General features: G+C 40.6%; 1 protein-coding gene across 3 annotated transcripts in view; it reads right to left on the bottom strand.

Moving 5' to 3' along the window:
• LOC109927037 (gap junction Cx32.2 protein-like) overlaps window positions 1-14,585 on the bottom strand; it is a 24,305-nt gene extending 9,720 nt beyond the window's left edge. Inside the window, exons 1-2 of one of the 3 annotated variants that reach the window (XM_048597453.1) lie at window positions 14,532-14,572; window positions 1,834-2,002 (exon numbers count right to left, since the gene is read on the bottom strand). The gene's annotated coding sequence lies outside the window, so the exon portion shown is untranslated. Of the gene's footprint in view, window positions 1-1,833; window positions 2,003-14,531 lie in introns of all 3 variants that reach the window. The other 2 variants (XM_048597452.1, XM_048597454.1) reach the window with 2 other exon arrangements.
• Between the last annotated feature and the right edge of the window lie 477 nt (window positions 14,586-15,062).

Here is a 15,062-nt window from a genome sequence, read left to right as displayed (position 1 = left end):
CCCACCTCAAGCCGCACCCCCATCTCCTACCAACTAACCTCATCCCGCCCCCTTGACCTGTCCGTCCTCCCTGGACTGACCTATCCCCTCCCTAACTCCCCACCTACACTCACCTTTACTGGCTCCATCCCCGCCTCTTCGACCTGTCTGTTTTCTCTCCACCTATCCTCTTCTCTATCCATCTTCTTTTCACCTCCCCCTCTCTCCCTATTTATTTCAGAACCCCCTTCCCCTCCCCCAGTTCTGATGAAGGGTCTAGGCCCGAAACGTCAGCCTTCCTGCTCCTATGATGCTGCTTGGCCTGCTGTATTCATCCAGCTCTGCACCTTGTTGTCTGAGGAAGAAGAGGCATTGTTGTGCCTTCTTGACTGTCACATCTACGTGGGAGATCCAGGACAGGTTGTCGGTTATTGTCACTCCTAGGAACTTGACACTCTCAGCCCTCTCCACCTCAGCTCCATTGGTGCAGATAGGGGTGTAACCTCCACCTTTCATCCTGAAGTCAATGATCAGTTCTTTTGTTTTGCTGACATTGAGAGTGAGCATGTTATCATTGCACCACGACACAGCACTCTATCTCCTTTCTGTTTTCTGACACATTATTGTTTGATATCTGGCCTACCACAGTGGTGTCATCAACAAACTTGTAGATGGCATTCATATGGAATTTGGCTACACAGTCATGGGTGTACAGGGAGTATAGTAGGGGGCTGAGAATGCTAGGGGCCTGTGTAAGATACAGTGAGAAAACCCATTTGGCTTTCCCGCAAAAATCATTCCATCGAACTCAGCACAACTTGCACTTAGCCAAAAAAAAACTAATGGGAAGAAGTAACCTAACTGGTGGCAGTATTAGCCTAAAGCATGGAATTTTAAAAAAATGCTTGATAGGACAGTTTAACAAAATCAAGGGGGTGGCCTCTCAATGTTCAGAAAGAATTCAATCAAATGAACACTTCCACTGTTGGAGACCCAAGAGGTAGACTACTATATTTATGTGGTTGGATAAATCTGTCATTGATGTAAGGATTTATGTGTCGTCATTCAAAAATTGTTATCCAAATAAGAATTATAAATGTTTAATAAAAACTCTCAATAGAAGATATAACAGCAACATAGTGATAATGTTACTGTACTAAATCCACAGGCTGGGACTAATCCTCTGGAAACGTGCATTTCAATCCCACTGGGCAATTTAAATTCAAGTAATTGAACAAATTTGAAATAAAATGATCATGAAAATACTAGACTGTCACAAAAACTCACCTGATTGTATGGTATTCTTTAGATTTGGAAATCATTTGTCATTATTCTGTCTGCCTTACATGTGACTCAAAACTCAAAGCGATGTGGTTGACTCTTAACCACCCTCTAAAAATGACCTAGAATCTCTAAGGTGTGGAAAGAGGCCATTCGGCCCATCGAGTCAGCACCGACCCTCCAAAGAGCACGCTGCCCAGTACCTGCCCACCCAACTATCCCTGCAATTACAATGGCTAATCCTTGTATCGGACACATCCCTAGATACTACAGGGCAATTTACTATGGCCAATCCACCTGACATGCACAGATTTGGACTGTGAAAGGAAATCCATGCAGACACAGGGGAGAACATGAAAACTCCACACAGACAATCACCTAAGACTAGAATCAAACCCGGGTACCTGGCACTGTGAGGTAGCAGTGCTAACCACTGAGCCACCATGCTGCCCTGTGAGTTATTGTCCTGAATTTTCACAAACAAAAAGTAGAAATGGTAAAGTTAAGAATGAATTGAAAGTTGCTGTAAAGATGTACAAGACAAGCTGGCTGTGCTTAGAGAGAATAAATTACCTAGTTCAGATGGTTGGCACTGAGGTAGCTGAAAGAAGTTGTTGGGTACAATTTGCCCCAGTCTCTGACCTTTCCTTGGTATGTTGAGGGTGCCAGAGGATTGAAAGAATGTTGACATTCCTACTACCAGGTTACTCTTTTCGATGTGCTTCTGGGCGCTCACAGAGTTCTGAAGGAGAGTCATATCAGATATAGAACGTTAACTCTGTTTCTCTCCACAGATGCTGTGAGACCTGCTGAGCTTTTCCAGCATTTTTTATCTTTATTTCAGATTTACGACATCTGCAGTATTTTGCTTTTAATAGTAGTATAGAAGATTTGTTCATCAGGACAAGCTATGCTCTTAACCTTGCTGTTCCTGTATAACGATAACACCGTTATGTACGCAGAAAAACAGAAAATGGCCCTCTTACTTCCTGTAAACAAATAGCAGGACAAATCCCACCATGTAAAATCCCACCCTTTCAATTTTCTCTTGATCATCAGCAAAGTATTGGAAGGGGTCATCGACAGAGCTATCAAGTGGAACTTACATGGAATAACTTATTCACTGGTCTTCAGTGTGGGCTCCACTAGGATCACCTGGCTCTGTGTTTGAACTCAGGTATTATTGCCTTCATCCAAACGTAGATAATAATCCAAGCTCCTTATAGCATTTGACTAAGTATGGCATGAAGGGTCCTGAGCAAAACTGGAGTCAATGGGAATCAAGGAAAAAACCCTTTACTGGTTGGTATCATACCTGGCACATAGGAAGATGGTTGTTGTTTTTGGAGGTCAGTCATCACATCCCCTGGGCATCTCTGCAGGAGTTCCTCAGGGTGGTGTCCTAGGCCCAACCATATTCAGGTGCTTCACCAATGATCTTCTCTCCATCATAATGTCAGAAATGGGGATGTTCTACTGATTATTGCACAATATTCCGCACCATTCAATACTCCTCATATACTGAAGCTCTCCAAGTCCATATCTAACAAGACCTGGACAACATTCAGGGCTCATAAATGGCAAGTAACATTTGTGCCACACGTGCCAGCTAATGTTCATCTTCAATATGAGAGAATCTAATCTTGACCCCTTGATGCTCAATGGCATTAGTGCTGTTGAATTTCCCACTATCAACATCATCATAGGTAATTATTACTCAGAAATTCTGTCAGCATGGCTATTTAAGTACTATGGCTACAAGAGCAGGTCAACGGCTGGGAATTCTGTGCCAAGTACTCACCTCCTGTCTCCATAAAACCTGTCCACCACCTGCAAGGTTCAAGCTAGGAATATGGTGGGATACTCCCCACTTGCCTGGAAGGTGCAGCTCTGCCAAAATTCAATCAATTTATCCAGGACAAAACAGCACACTTGATTGGTGCTACATCCAGCACTTTCAATACTCACTGTCACACAGGTGGCAGCAGTGTGTACCATCTTCAAGATGCACTGCAGTAATTTACCCAAATTTCTTTGACAGCACCTTCTATACCCATGGCTTCTACCACTAAGACAAACAAGAACTGCTTATACATGAGCACACCACCACTTGCAAAAGATCCTCAAACCCACACACCCTCCTGCCTTGGAATTATATTGCCATTCTTTCAGTGTTGCTGGGTCACTATCCTGGAGATCCTTCACTAACAGCATTGCGAGCATACCTACACCCCAAAGAATACAGTTATTCAGGTCTGAAGCTCAGCACCACTTTCTTCAAGGCAACTAGAAATGGGCAATAAATGCTGGCCTTGCCAGCAACACCTGCATCCCACAAATGAATAAACAAAATGCAGTAGGCTGTTCCTTTTCCTCCCTTTCAGTATTATAGTGCTAATCCATCTACTGGAGATGAAGAGAAGACGTGAAGAGAAGTCCAAGCAAGCCTACTGCTGTGGCTATTGCCACTGTTGCATCAAGATGATGGTCAAAGTGATTGCATGAAAATCTCAGCATATATTCAGCAGCCACAGAGAGGTCCTCTAGATCTGGCTTTCCATGGCGGTCTATAGAGGAAATTATGAGTTTACACATCTGAGACATGGCAGGACTTACAAGGTCTGGATGGACTTCTCCGTTATCTGTGAATGGCTGCACATAGCTTCAGGATATCCACATGTGACTCCATATAGCTGACGCTGAAGGTTCATTATCAACCTGGAGCCCAGTATGAGCATGCCTGTAACCACAAATGTATCCCCACTGAGATGAATGTTTGTGTGCTGATGGAGGGTTTGGAGGTAAGATGTGATAACTGTGCCTTTTGGGGTTTTGGTGCCCAACTGCCCTGAGGTGCACTGCAGGGCTCCTGTCAGTGCAGCAAGCTGCCCTTCCAATGTGCATATACCTGCATGGAGAACATTAACAATTAAGGTAAAGACATTACTATTAAATTTCTCATTGATTCCTGATGAATGCTTCCTTCCTACCTAGCAGTGGAGACTGAGATCAAGGCACCTACACCCCATTTAATCATTGCCTGATCTCTATCATTACCCGCTGGCCTAAGCAACATGTTCTCTTCGGCAGTTCAACATCTTCCTCCTCAGCAGGTGTCAGAATAAAGACGTTCAACACAATGCCACCTGCTGTCACCCTTTCTCTGGTGTCATAGACCCTTTTCACCTTAAGGCAGAACGGGATATTGAGTGTCAATGATCAACTGACCCCCTAGTTGCCTGGCATTGCTCCGATACATAATGGGTCTTCCCAGCTCTTGTACCCATTTCCAGTCTCATGGAATTTGGACGGTGCTGGCACTGAGGCCAATGCTAGTCACTCACTTGCAGCTAATACTCAGGAGGCAACTGCTGTGAGGGCATATAATTCGTTCAAGTGGTTTAGCCCATTCTTCCCCATGGCACATTGCCTACAGGAGAGTCATTGCCTACTTAGACTTTCCCCAGTGTGGAGGAGGTCATTGACTGGATCCAGAAATGTTACTGAATCCCACATCTGCTGACCTCTGCTGTTATTTCCACCCAGACTTCCTTGACCAGGTGGAAGGCTCTCTTCTTATTTTTCTTTGGGAACAATACATCACACTATTCCTGTACAACCTGGAGGCAATCTGCAGGGAAACATTGCTAAATTGTGAGGTCATATGTTTTATCTGTTCAACATTCCTCTGGTAACTGTCTCTTGCTCCACTCCATGGATTGAACGCTGCAGAAACCTGAGGTGATGCTCTGTGTTATCAGATGAACCCTCAAGGTGGCTGACAATGTAATGCAGGAAGCTCTGAAGTACTGCAGTCACATCTGATTCCCATTTGAAAATGGAGCAGAATCTGTGCTCCCATTGCCTGAACGACAGCTTCATGCCCATATATGACACTTGATTCATGGGGGCCCAGTCCTCTACTTAGTTAATTGGCTGATTTCATACAGCCAACCCCTTCCACCCAAAGAGCATGGGTGTTTCCTCTACTTCAATTTCACTGCTGGGACCTGTGCTGCTGACATTAAATTCTTCCCTTTGTATCCTTGGATGTATGAAAGACCCAATCCACACCATATTCCCAAGTTGCTATTTGTGCTTGGGGGCCTGACGACACTAATCTTATCCACCACACTGGACAGGCTTGCATGGTTTTTATGTCATGACAGTCCTTTCAAACAGCACTAACTCACAAACAGCCTGCTCACTGATGCTTGTTTTGGGTTACTGTAGGCCGTCTTGGCCACAGATCTTGTTAATTGTACTCAGCACAAGATATGCTGATATTCAAGATTATTCAGCCCATTCCCAGGATATCACTGCCATGGTATTGTCCTAGGTCTGACCATCTTCAAGCGTTTCATCAATGATCTTCCCTCTAACATAAAGTGAGAAGGGGATGTTTGTCAATGATTTCATAATGTTCAGTTACAACTTCTTAGACACTGAAGCTGTCCATTAGATATTGAAACTAATCATTAGACATTGAAGCTGTCCATGCCTACAAGTGATAACAGATGAACTCCATTCAGGATTTGGGCAGTTAAGTGACCTTCATGGAGGTCACAAGAGAGAATCAACAGCGATAATGTTGCTGAGTCCCAGTATTAATTCTTGCTGATCACATTTGCCCAGAAACTTAACCGGAGCAGCCATATAAATACTGTGGCTACAAGAACGTGTCAGATGCCGAGAAGTTTGTGATAGTTAATTCATATTTTGACCTTGCAGAATCTGTTCATGGCCCACAGGCTCAAGCCTGAAATTATGATGGAATATACTCTACTTCCTTGATGAATGCTGCTCCAGTAGATCAAGACTACGCAGCCTGGGCCCGAAACGTCAGCCTTCCTGCTCCTATGATGCTGCTTGGCCTGCTGTGTTCATCCAGCTCTACACTGTGTTATCTCAGATTCTCCAGCATCGGCAGTTCCTACTATCTCTGCAGCCAAAGCCATTTGGTCGACATCTGATACACCATCTTAATTATTCACTCCATCCACACAAGGCATTCTGTGTCAAAAGTATGTACTTTGTACAAAATACACTGCGGCAATTCATCAAGGCTCTTTTGACAGCAGCTTCAAAATCATGATCCCTACCGCTAAAAGAACAAGAGCAGCAGACACATGGACTGCCATCAACAGCAGGTTCCACTCCAAGCCAAACACAATCCAGACTATGTGGGCATTACTGGCTGGACCAGCATTTACTGCCCATCTCTAATTGTCTGGAGGACAGTTAAGAATCAACCACATTGCTGTGGGTCTGGAGTCACATGAATTCCAGACCAGGTCAGGATGGCAGCTTCCTTCGCTGAAGGACATTTCTAAGCCAGATGGGCTTTTCCCAACAATCAATAATGGATTCATGGTCAGCATTAAACTCTTACTTCCAGACTATTATTAAATTCAAATTCCACCATCTGCCATGATGGGATTTGAACCCAGAACATTATCTGGGTCTCTGGATTAATAGTCTAGTGATAACACCACTAGGCCATCACCTACTTGAATCTGTGCCCTGTGTTTATTCACAATCACTAGTTCAAAAGCCTGAATTTCCCTCCTTAACAGCCCCATGGATGTACTGCACCACTGGACTATGGTAGCTCAAGAAGTTGACTTAATGTCACCTTCTCAACAGCAATTAGGGTCAGGCAATAATTTCTGGCCATGTCACCAAAGTCCACATCACACAAATAATATTAAAAATCCTGAACATTAGTGATTTATATTGGTAATAACAGTTAGTTACTTAAGAAAACAAGGACATTCCATTTCTTTCTGTTATGGCTATAGGAATGTAGGAGGTTGATACCAGCCAAAATGATCCACGTATGTGGCTGTAACAAGGGTGCCTTTGTTATGCATTTCCTTCTGAAAGAAATTTAATGTATTTATTATGCTGAAATCAGAGTTGAAAGCTTTGCTCTGCTGCAGAATAATGGAAATAAAATGCTGGTTCAGAAGATTCTTTATCAATAAAATGGGAAAACATTTCTTCCTATTCCATTCTATGTTAATCCTAGCAGTGGAGCTAAGGATACATTGCTCTTCAATTTAGGGACTGCCAGTTCAACAATGCAACTGATCTATTTATATTCTTGTAGCGCATTGCTGCTGAATATATTGGTGTCAAATTTGGTTCAGCATTTCCATAAAAAGCATTAAATATACTTGTGCATCTCCCTCCCCCAAGCTACCTCTCAGTGGTGAAGTGAAAATCTATTACCTCATCAGAAGCTGGATTGTATATAAACAAAAAATGTTGCACATTTTAACTTGGAACTGTTCTCAGTAAACACAAGAATAAAAGAGTCAATGTGAGCTTCAAACAGGGAAATCAAAGATGATAGAGATGCAGCTAAATACTGTCAAAACATTTTAAAATGTTTGTTAAATTTCTAACAAAACTAGATATGACAGAGGCTGATATCCTTGTCACTCCTCCATGAAATTGAATGTGTTCAAGCTTGAGGAATAGCCAAACTGGAAAAAGCTTTGGAAATGTGTCAACTGTAGCAGATAGAGTGGAATGTGAAACACAATAAGCAGCCAATATTCTCACAGGATTCAATCAGACAGACGGTGGCAGTGAAAGCCATGACACGATGATGGGAAAGTTTAACAGACATTTAATCATCAAGAAAAATGTGATTTATGCCAGGGCAAAATTAGAGTAGCGAATGTCCTTGATTCACCATGAGCACAACAAATTGCAACATCATCTGTAAAGACTATAGGAAGCTATTTTCCATTGGCTGACGACTATTTCTTGTCTGAAATATGAAGGTTCAGAAGCTGAAAAAGTACAACAGCTATCTGATGTTTCTTTGATTCTCCAGAGTGCTCCTTTGGCAGCTGTGGCTACGTTTAAATGAACCAAGCCCAAATAAAGTTTGGGGTTTACATCATTCTTTTGGGTGGGCAACACATTCACTCCACTGGATTTGGACCTATGGAAGTTAAAGACTTGTCATGGAAATTGCACAATTCAAGAAGAATTGTGATATATCTCAAAAATATAGCAAATGAAGGTGAATGCCCGCACACCAGGTAGAATGCCCAGCATATGAGTGCCCACTTTTTAAAAAATAAATATGTTTCTCGAAAAGCAGGAGAAAGAATTCACAAAGTTCATATCAAAACTAAGTGATTACAACTGCTGGAAAACATTGAACAAACTGAGGACATATTTCTGAGAAAAGAGGAGGCTGAGAAGTGACATAACAGAGATCTTCCTTAAATAATGAAGGGTTGGATAGGGTAGGTGTAAAAAACAACACATGTTAGTGAAGTACAATATTGTTAGGTGCTTCACAGTAGCATTAACAAAATTCAATACCAAGCCACATAAGGAGATAATAGAATGAATGACCAAATTGGAGTCAAAGAGAAAAGTTTTATGAAATGTGACAAAGTAGAAGAAAGTCAGAAATCACACAATGCCAGGTTATAGTCCAATAGGTTTATTTGGAATCACACAAGCTTTTAGGGAGCAACCCATTCATCAGGTGCAGTGAGAGAACACAGACAGAGCTTATAGGCAGAGAGATCAAAATATCACACAATTAGTGTGAATGGAGTGTCAGGTGATAACTCTCTGCAGGTGACCAAGAGTGTTAGACAGTGTGCAAAGTGTTTCTAAAGTCAATGTCAGTGCTGTGCTATCATGACAATCAGACAGAGCCATAGGAATATGCAAAAGGTGACGTCTCAAGTCAGAAACTGAATTGTAGATGTGAGGCTTTGTTCAGAATCTGTCTTGTGTTTTAACCTGAAATCAGGCTGGTTTTATTCCAAAAGCTGGAATGTATAAGATGCCACACTGACTGACTGTGACTACAAATTGTGTGGTTTTTTGAACAAAATACAATGTATCTGCAAATAAACAAACAGTGTGGCATCTTATAAATTTACTCACTGTCTAACACGTGTGGTCACCTGCAGAGACTTATTATCTGACAGTCCATTCACACAGGTTGTAAGATCTTTTGATCTCTCCACCCTTGATCTCTCTGCCTATAAATTCTGTGACTGTGTGCCCTGCTCTCTCACTGCTCCTGGTGAAGGGGCTGTGCTCCGAAAGTTTGTGTGATTCCAAATAAACTTGTGTTGGACAATAACCTGGTGTCGTGTGACTTCTGACTTTGTCCAACCCAGTCCAACACTGGCACCTCCATATCATAAAATAGGAGAGAGATGTTTAGTGATGGTATTCCAAAGCATTGGCCAAAGTAGCTGAAGGAAGGGCTGATAACAATACAATGATTAAAATTGGGAATAAGCAAGAGGCTTCGAGAAGTAAAGAGATCCCAATGAGTTGTAAGGCTGGGGAGATTTCAGAGATAGGTAGGGACAAGACCTTGAGGGATACCAAAAAACAAGAATCAGACGTTTAATATTAAGCTGTTGCTGAACTAGAAGCCAATGTAAGTCAATGAAGAGAAGTGTGAATGGAACTTGGGTGAATGGAATAGGTGAAAGTTGGGAGGACAGCCAGGAGCATGGTGGAATAATGAATTTTAGCAGCAACAAAGGTATGGATTAAAATTTTAAGCAATAGCTCAGCTAAGTCAGTCATAGAGTTGGATGATATTGTGCATGTGGAAGTAGGCAGTCTTGGTTATGAAGTGATAAGAAGTCAGAAGCTTAACTCAGACACGATGCCAACATTGCAAATAGTCCAATTTCAGATTGTTGCCAATGGATAGCTCACATTCACAGATTGTGAATTAAAGACATCTGCTTCAGTGTTTCAAATATTTAACTGGAGGTAATTTCTGCTGTTCCAGCACTGGATGTCAGGCAAGCAATAGAACTGAAGGGTTCAACAGACATGTGGGCAAGGGAGAGTTGAATGTCCCAGAAGTACTTTTGGAACCTAATGTTTTGTTTTTAAATGAGAAAATATCTCCACTTGAGGGTTAGTTCAAAACTAAAAGGCATTCATTATAAAATAGTTATAATTCAATTCAAATGAAGCTCTTTTGCTCAGAGAGGTGAGAATGTAAAATTGGCTGCCATATGGAATAGCTGAGTAAAAGTGAGAGAAAAAGGAGTAGGAGGAAATGTTGGTGGAATCAGGTGAGCTAAGGACTGGGGAGATTTGTGTCCTGGATAGACTTGTTTCTGTGCTGCAAATATACAATGTAGGACTGTGTAATAAGTGAGTATAGAAAAGCTGGATGTTATTCAAGCAAGGGATTAAAACAAAATTGCAATGATTACAATTCCAATTTCAAATATTGATACAAATTGGGCAGTGAGCAGCTGGCCTGTTTGATAATTTGTTTGAAATCGGGCATTCTTGAGTTTGTCTTGGTGATAGTAAGATGAAAGCTTTGACAACATGCTTCTTTTCAGAAATATTCAAGTTTTGCACTATTAAGTGCCTGTTTGATTATGTATAAATATAGATTATTATTAACTCTTTTTTTTCTATAGGGGTCAACTTCTATGATTTAAGGGTTTGGAATACCTGATGAGAGGAAGCAGCATTAACAGCTTAGAGATATTTCTCCAGAATATAGGAATGGGTATAACTGCTTCCTTTCCTTCCATCTGGTTCCCAACACATAACCAGTGAAGGTCTTATTTCAGCCTTCAGTAAAATAGCTGTCCCAATCTTCAGATCACCTTTTCCCTTTTAGGTCACTTGTTGGTTCTTCTACTACAGTATTTGCATCCTTTGTGGCAACATGAAGATTTTTTTCTTGGGCTATATATCAGAAGCATGTCATAGATCTTGGACACCATCCCTGAGAAATAGGTTAGGGTCAAGGTGCTCAAAGCTCAATATACTTCCCTTCAATGATTCTTTCCTACTTCCTTAAAGAGGAATTGTGTTCTAACCCCTGAGTAATTGTTTCTACGTGATAACATGGTTACTTTAAATAGTGTTTTCAACGTATGCTGCAATGGGCTCATTTGCTGCTAAGTGATGTTTGTCCAGTACTTCTGGCAATTAGCAGTGAAATCTGGCACTGCGTTTTCATGGTAAATTTGATGTACTATTTATTCTAAATCATTCATAGATGATATGGAGCAGGTGGGCCAAATTTGACCTCACAGACATTATCCACCAAGCGAGTCATCATTCCTGAAACTGAGTGATGTGCATCGCGTAAAAGACTGAATCATGATACAACCTGTGACACAGAGGGAGGTTTCTTCATTAATATCAAATATGTGTTTACACTTGGCATCACCTCCATATCCCCACAGCAGTGTGTGCTTCTAGATCTCAGAGGATATAAAATGCCTACGAAAATTACAAAACAAGGAAGGTAGTCATGCTTTTATTTCAGTGTTTAGAATTATAGAATGAGTGTTTAAAACTGCAATAACTGTAGAGAAAAATTCCAGTATTGATCGGGGTGTGAAGAACTTGTAAAATGCACAAGCAATGTGCATTGCTGCACTTCTGCTGCTACGCAGAGCTACACATTAGAAGTGAATCTTATGCCATTTAATTTGAGATTAGAAGAGCTGTTATACAAAGTTAGTCAGAGGGGAAAAAAAATTAAAGTTCAAGAAAACCAAAAAGCAGTCAGCATGAGTTAAGAGACCAAGAGGCAGTCAGCCTAAGTTTGAAGACAGAGTGAAACAAGAGCTTGGAGACATAGAGCTGACTGTTTGGAATTGGTTCTTACTCCACTACAGGGGAAGAGGCTGGCTGTTTGGTGACAATCGTTTAAACAGTTAAGATTTATTCTATTCCTAAGGTGTAAAAATAGTACAGGAGCTGGTAGTAGGTTTAATGAAATATATAAAAAGGGAAGCAAATAATTAAACACATTAATTAAATGCTTAATTTTAAAAATGCATTATGGATAGCAAGACAGATGATGTATCATTGCTGCAGCATGTGGGCACTCTCGGATGCCAACGTGACCCAAGGCATATACATTTGCAAAAAGTGCCTACAGCACATGTGGCATTGGCTCAGATGTTTTCAGATGGAAACTAAAATACGGACGCTGTGCCACATCAAGGATGGGATAGGTTACCTGGATATTCTGTATAAGGAACGAGTTACAGCTCTTACTATTGGCTCTTCCAATTTGGTCAGTGGTCAGGGAAAGGAGAGTGTAACTCTGAGAGTCAGTCAGGTAGAGATCTAAAGGGCAAGAGTGCAGAAGACTCAGTCTTTGCAATTGTCCAACAGACGTGAGGTTTTTTCTGTCTATTTAGATGGCAACTGTCAGGAAGATGAGCTAATTTGAAAATAAAATTAGACAAGGCCCTTGAGGAATATAAAGGAAACAAGAAAGAAATTAAACAAGAAATTAGGAGACCTAACGGGGGTCATGAAATGCCCTTGGCAAGCAGGATTAAGGACAATTTCAAGGCATTTTATACGTACATTGGGAGCAAGAGGGTAGCCAGGGAAAGGGTAGGTCAATGCAAGAACAAAGAAGGGAATTTATGCATGGAGCCAGAGGAAGTGGGTGAGGTTCTTAATAATTACTTCACATTGATATTCATCAAGGAGGAAGACATGAATGATGATAAAATTAGGGAGAGGTTTGTTAATATTCTGGGGCACACCAATATTAAGAAGGAGGAGGTATTTGGTACCTTAAAAATATTAAGGTAAACAAGGCCCCAGGGCTTGATGGGATCTATCCTAGGATACTGAAGGAGGCAAGGGAGGTGACTGTATCCTCTTTAGCCACAGGAGAGGTCCCAGAAGGCTGAAGAACAGCCAATGTTGTTCCTTTGTTTAGAAGGGCAACAAGGACAATCCAGGAAATTGTAACCGAGTGAGTTTTACGTTAATGGTAGGACAATTATTGGAGAAGATTCTTATGTTTAGGATCTACTCACATAAAGAATGGACTTATTAGGAATAGTCAGCATGGCTTTGTGCAGGGATGTCTTGTCTGAAATTTGATTGAGTTTTTTAAGGGAGTGACAAAAGATGATTTATCAGAGTAGGGCAGTGGATGTTGTCCACATGGACTTTACTAAAGTATTTGACAAAATCCTTATTGGTAGGCTGGTTTAGAAGATTGAGTCACATGGGATCCATGGTGAGTCGGTAAGTTGGATACAAAATTGGCATGGTCATAGATGACAGAGGGTAGTTATGGAGGGGTGTTTTTCTGGCTGGAGGTCTGTGACTGGTGGTGTTCCACAAGGATCAGTGCTGGGATCTCTGTTGCTTGTAATATATATAAAGGATTTGGTTGACAGTGTAGGTGGTCTGATTAGTAAGTTTGCAGATGACACAGAAATTGGTGAAGCTGTGGATTGTGTAAAATATTGGAAAATTATGACAGGCATGGATAGGGTGGACAGTGGGAGTCTTTTTCCCAGCTAATACGTTATAGCACACAGTTTTAACTAAACCAGGTCATTCTAACATTGATTTAGCAAAATGTGCAGTGTAATTTACCATTAAGTTTACATTGCTGCAGATTCACTAATGCTCTAGTATAACTGCAGTTGGTGCAAAGCAAAGCTTAAATGTCAACACCTACCAACCTTTTAAAGCTGTTTCGATTTTTTTGAATGTTAGCACAGACTGACTTTTCTGTCAACCCTCCGATAATAAATCCACTACCCTGTCAGTCATTTCATAACAGGTTCTGTTCTGCAGAAATAGCCACCGTTAAAATTCAGCACATTGGATTCTGGTGAGTAGACCAGAGAATAACACTGCTCTATCTGAATAACTCAGTACGAATGGAGTGACTCAGTACACTAGTTCCAATCAGGGGCTTGTAATATAGGGGTATATATAAAATCAATTTAAATTATGTTAATTTGAAAGCAGTTACACATGCTTTGACTCATAGTCTCTGTGAAATTAGGCAATCTCATTTAGCTTAGTGATAGGAGCATCAGAAGATCCTGTAATTAGTCCGAGTAAACCTGGATTAGGGGAGCAGGGAATAGCTAACTATCTGGTGACCTTCACTTCAAGGATGTACAATACTAGAATCAGATGTAGTATCCCCACCAATCATAACCACACATATTCCAACAAAGAACAAATATTTTCAGCGGAATGTCAAAAATCAGAAGAAAAATAATTAATAATTTAGGTTAGGGATTAAGGTTATGGTTAAGAATTTAGTAACATTACACACAGTATTTTGATTAAGTATGTCTATATCGGTTTTACATTTTAAAAAAATAAAATTGCTTGGGTAGAATGTGAAAATTTAAAGTAAGCATTTTTTGGCAAATTAAATACAAATCAGGTCAATGAAAGAACTTTTTTTTAAGATAAATTCAAATGAAAACCAAATCGCTTACCTGTTTTAAAGAACTCAGAGTAAAGGAGGGACAATTTGTCACAAACCAGATATGATATTTTGGACGTGCCACAGTTTAAATATAAAGCTAGAAAACAGGATATTGCATAAGAATTTCAATGTTTGCTATTCTAAAATTTTGTAATCACAAAGTTTATTTATCGTTGCTCTAAAGAAGCCAAGGTTACAGTCTTGCCAAAGCACAATGATAGAATATATTAACTAGATATCTGTTCTAATAAGTATACAACAATAATTCAATTTAAGAACGATTAAGTTAAACATCTGTACAATGTTAGGTTTGTAAATTGGATAGAGAATATCAGTGGTGAGAACAACACTGCTTTAACCAGAAGCAAAATCAGAGTTAATATTTTGGGTCCAATTGACCCTTCCTCAGAACTGTTCTGAGGAAGGGTCACTGGACTCAAAACTTTAACTCTGATTACTCTTCACAGATGCTACCAGATCTGCTGAGCTTTTCCAGCAACTTCTGATTTTTGTCTCACCAGTTTGGCATTTGAATTTTAAA

Source organism: Rhincodon typus, chromosome 5 (assembly GCF_021869965.1).
Source record: "Rhincodon typus isolate 14 chromosome 5, sRhiTyp1.1, whole genome shotgun sequence".
Classification (NCBI taxonomy): Eukaryota; Metazoa; Chordata; class Chondrichthyes; order Orectolobiformes; family Rhincodontidae; genus Rhincodon; species Rhincodon typus.
The sequence above is the reverse complement of the archived record's forward strand: the minus strand, read 5'-3'. Positions and strand labels throughout refer to the sequence as shown.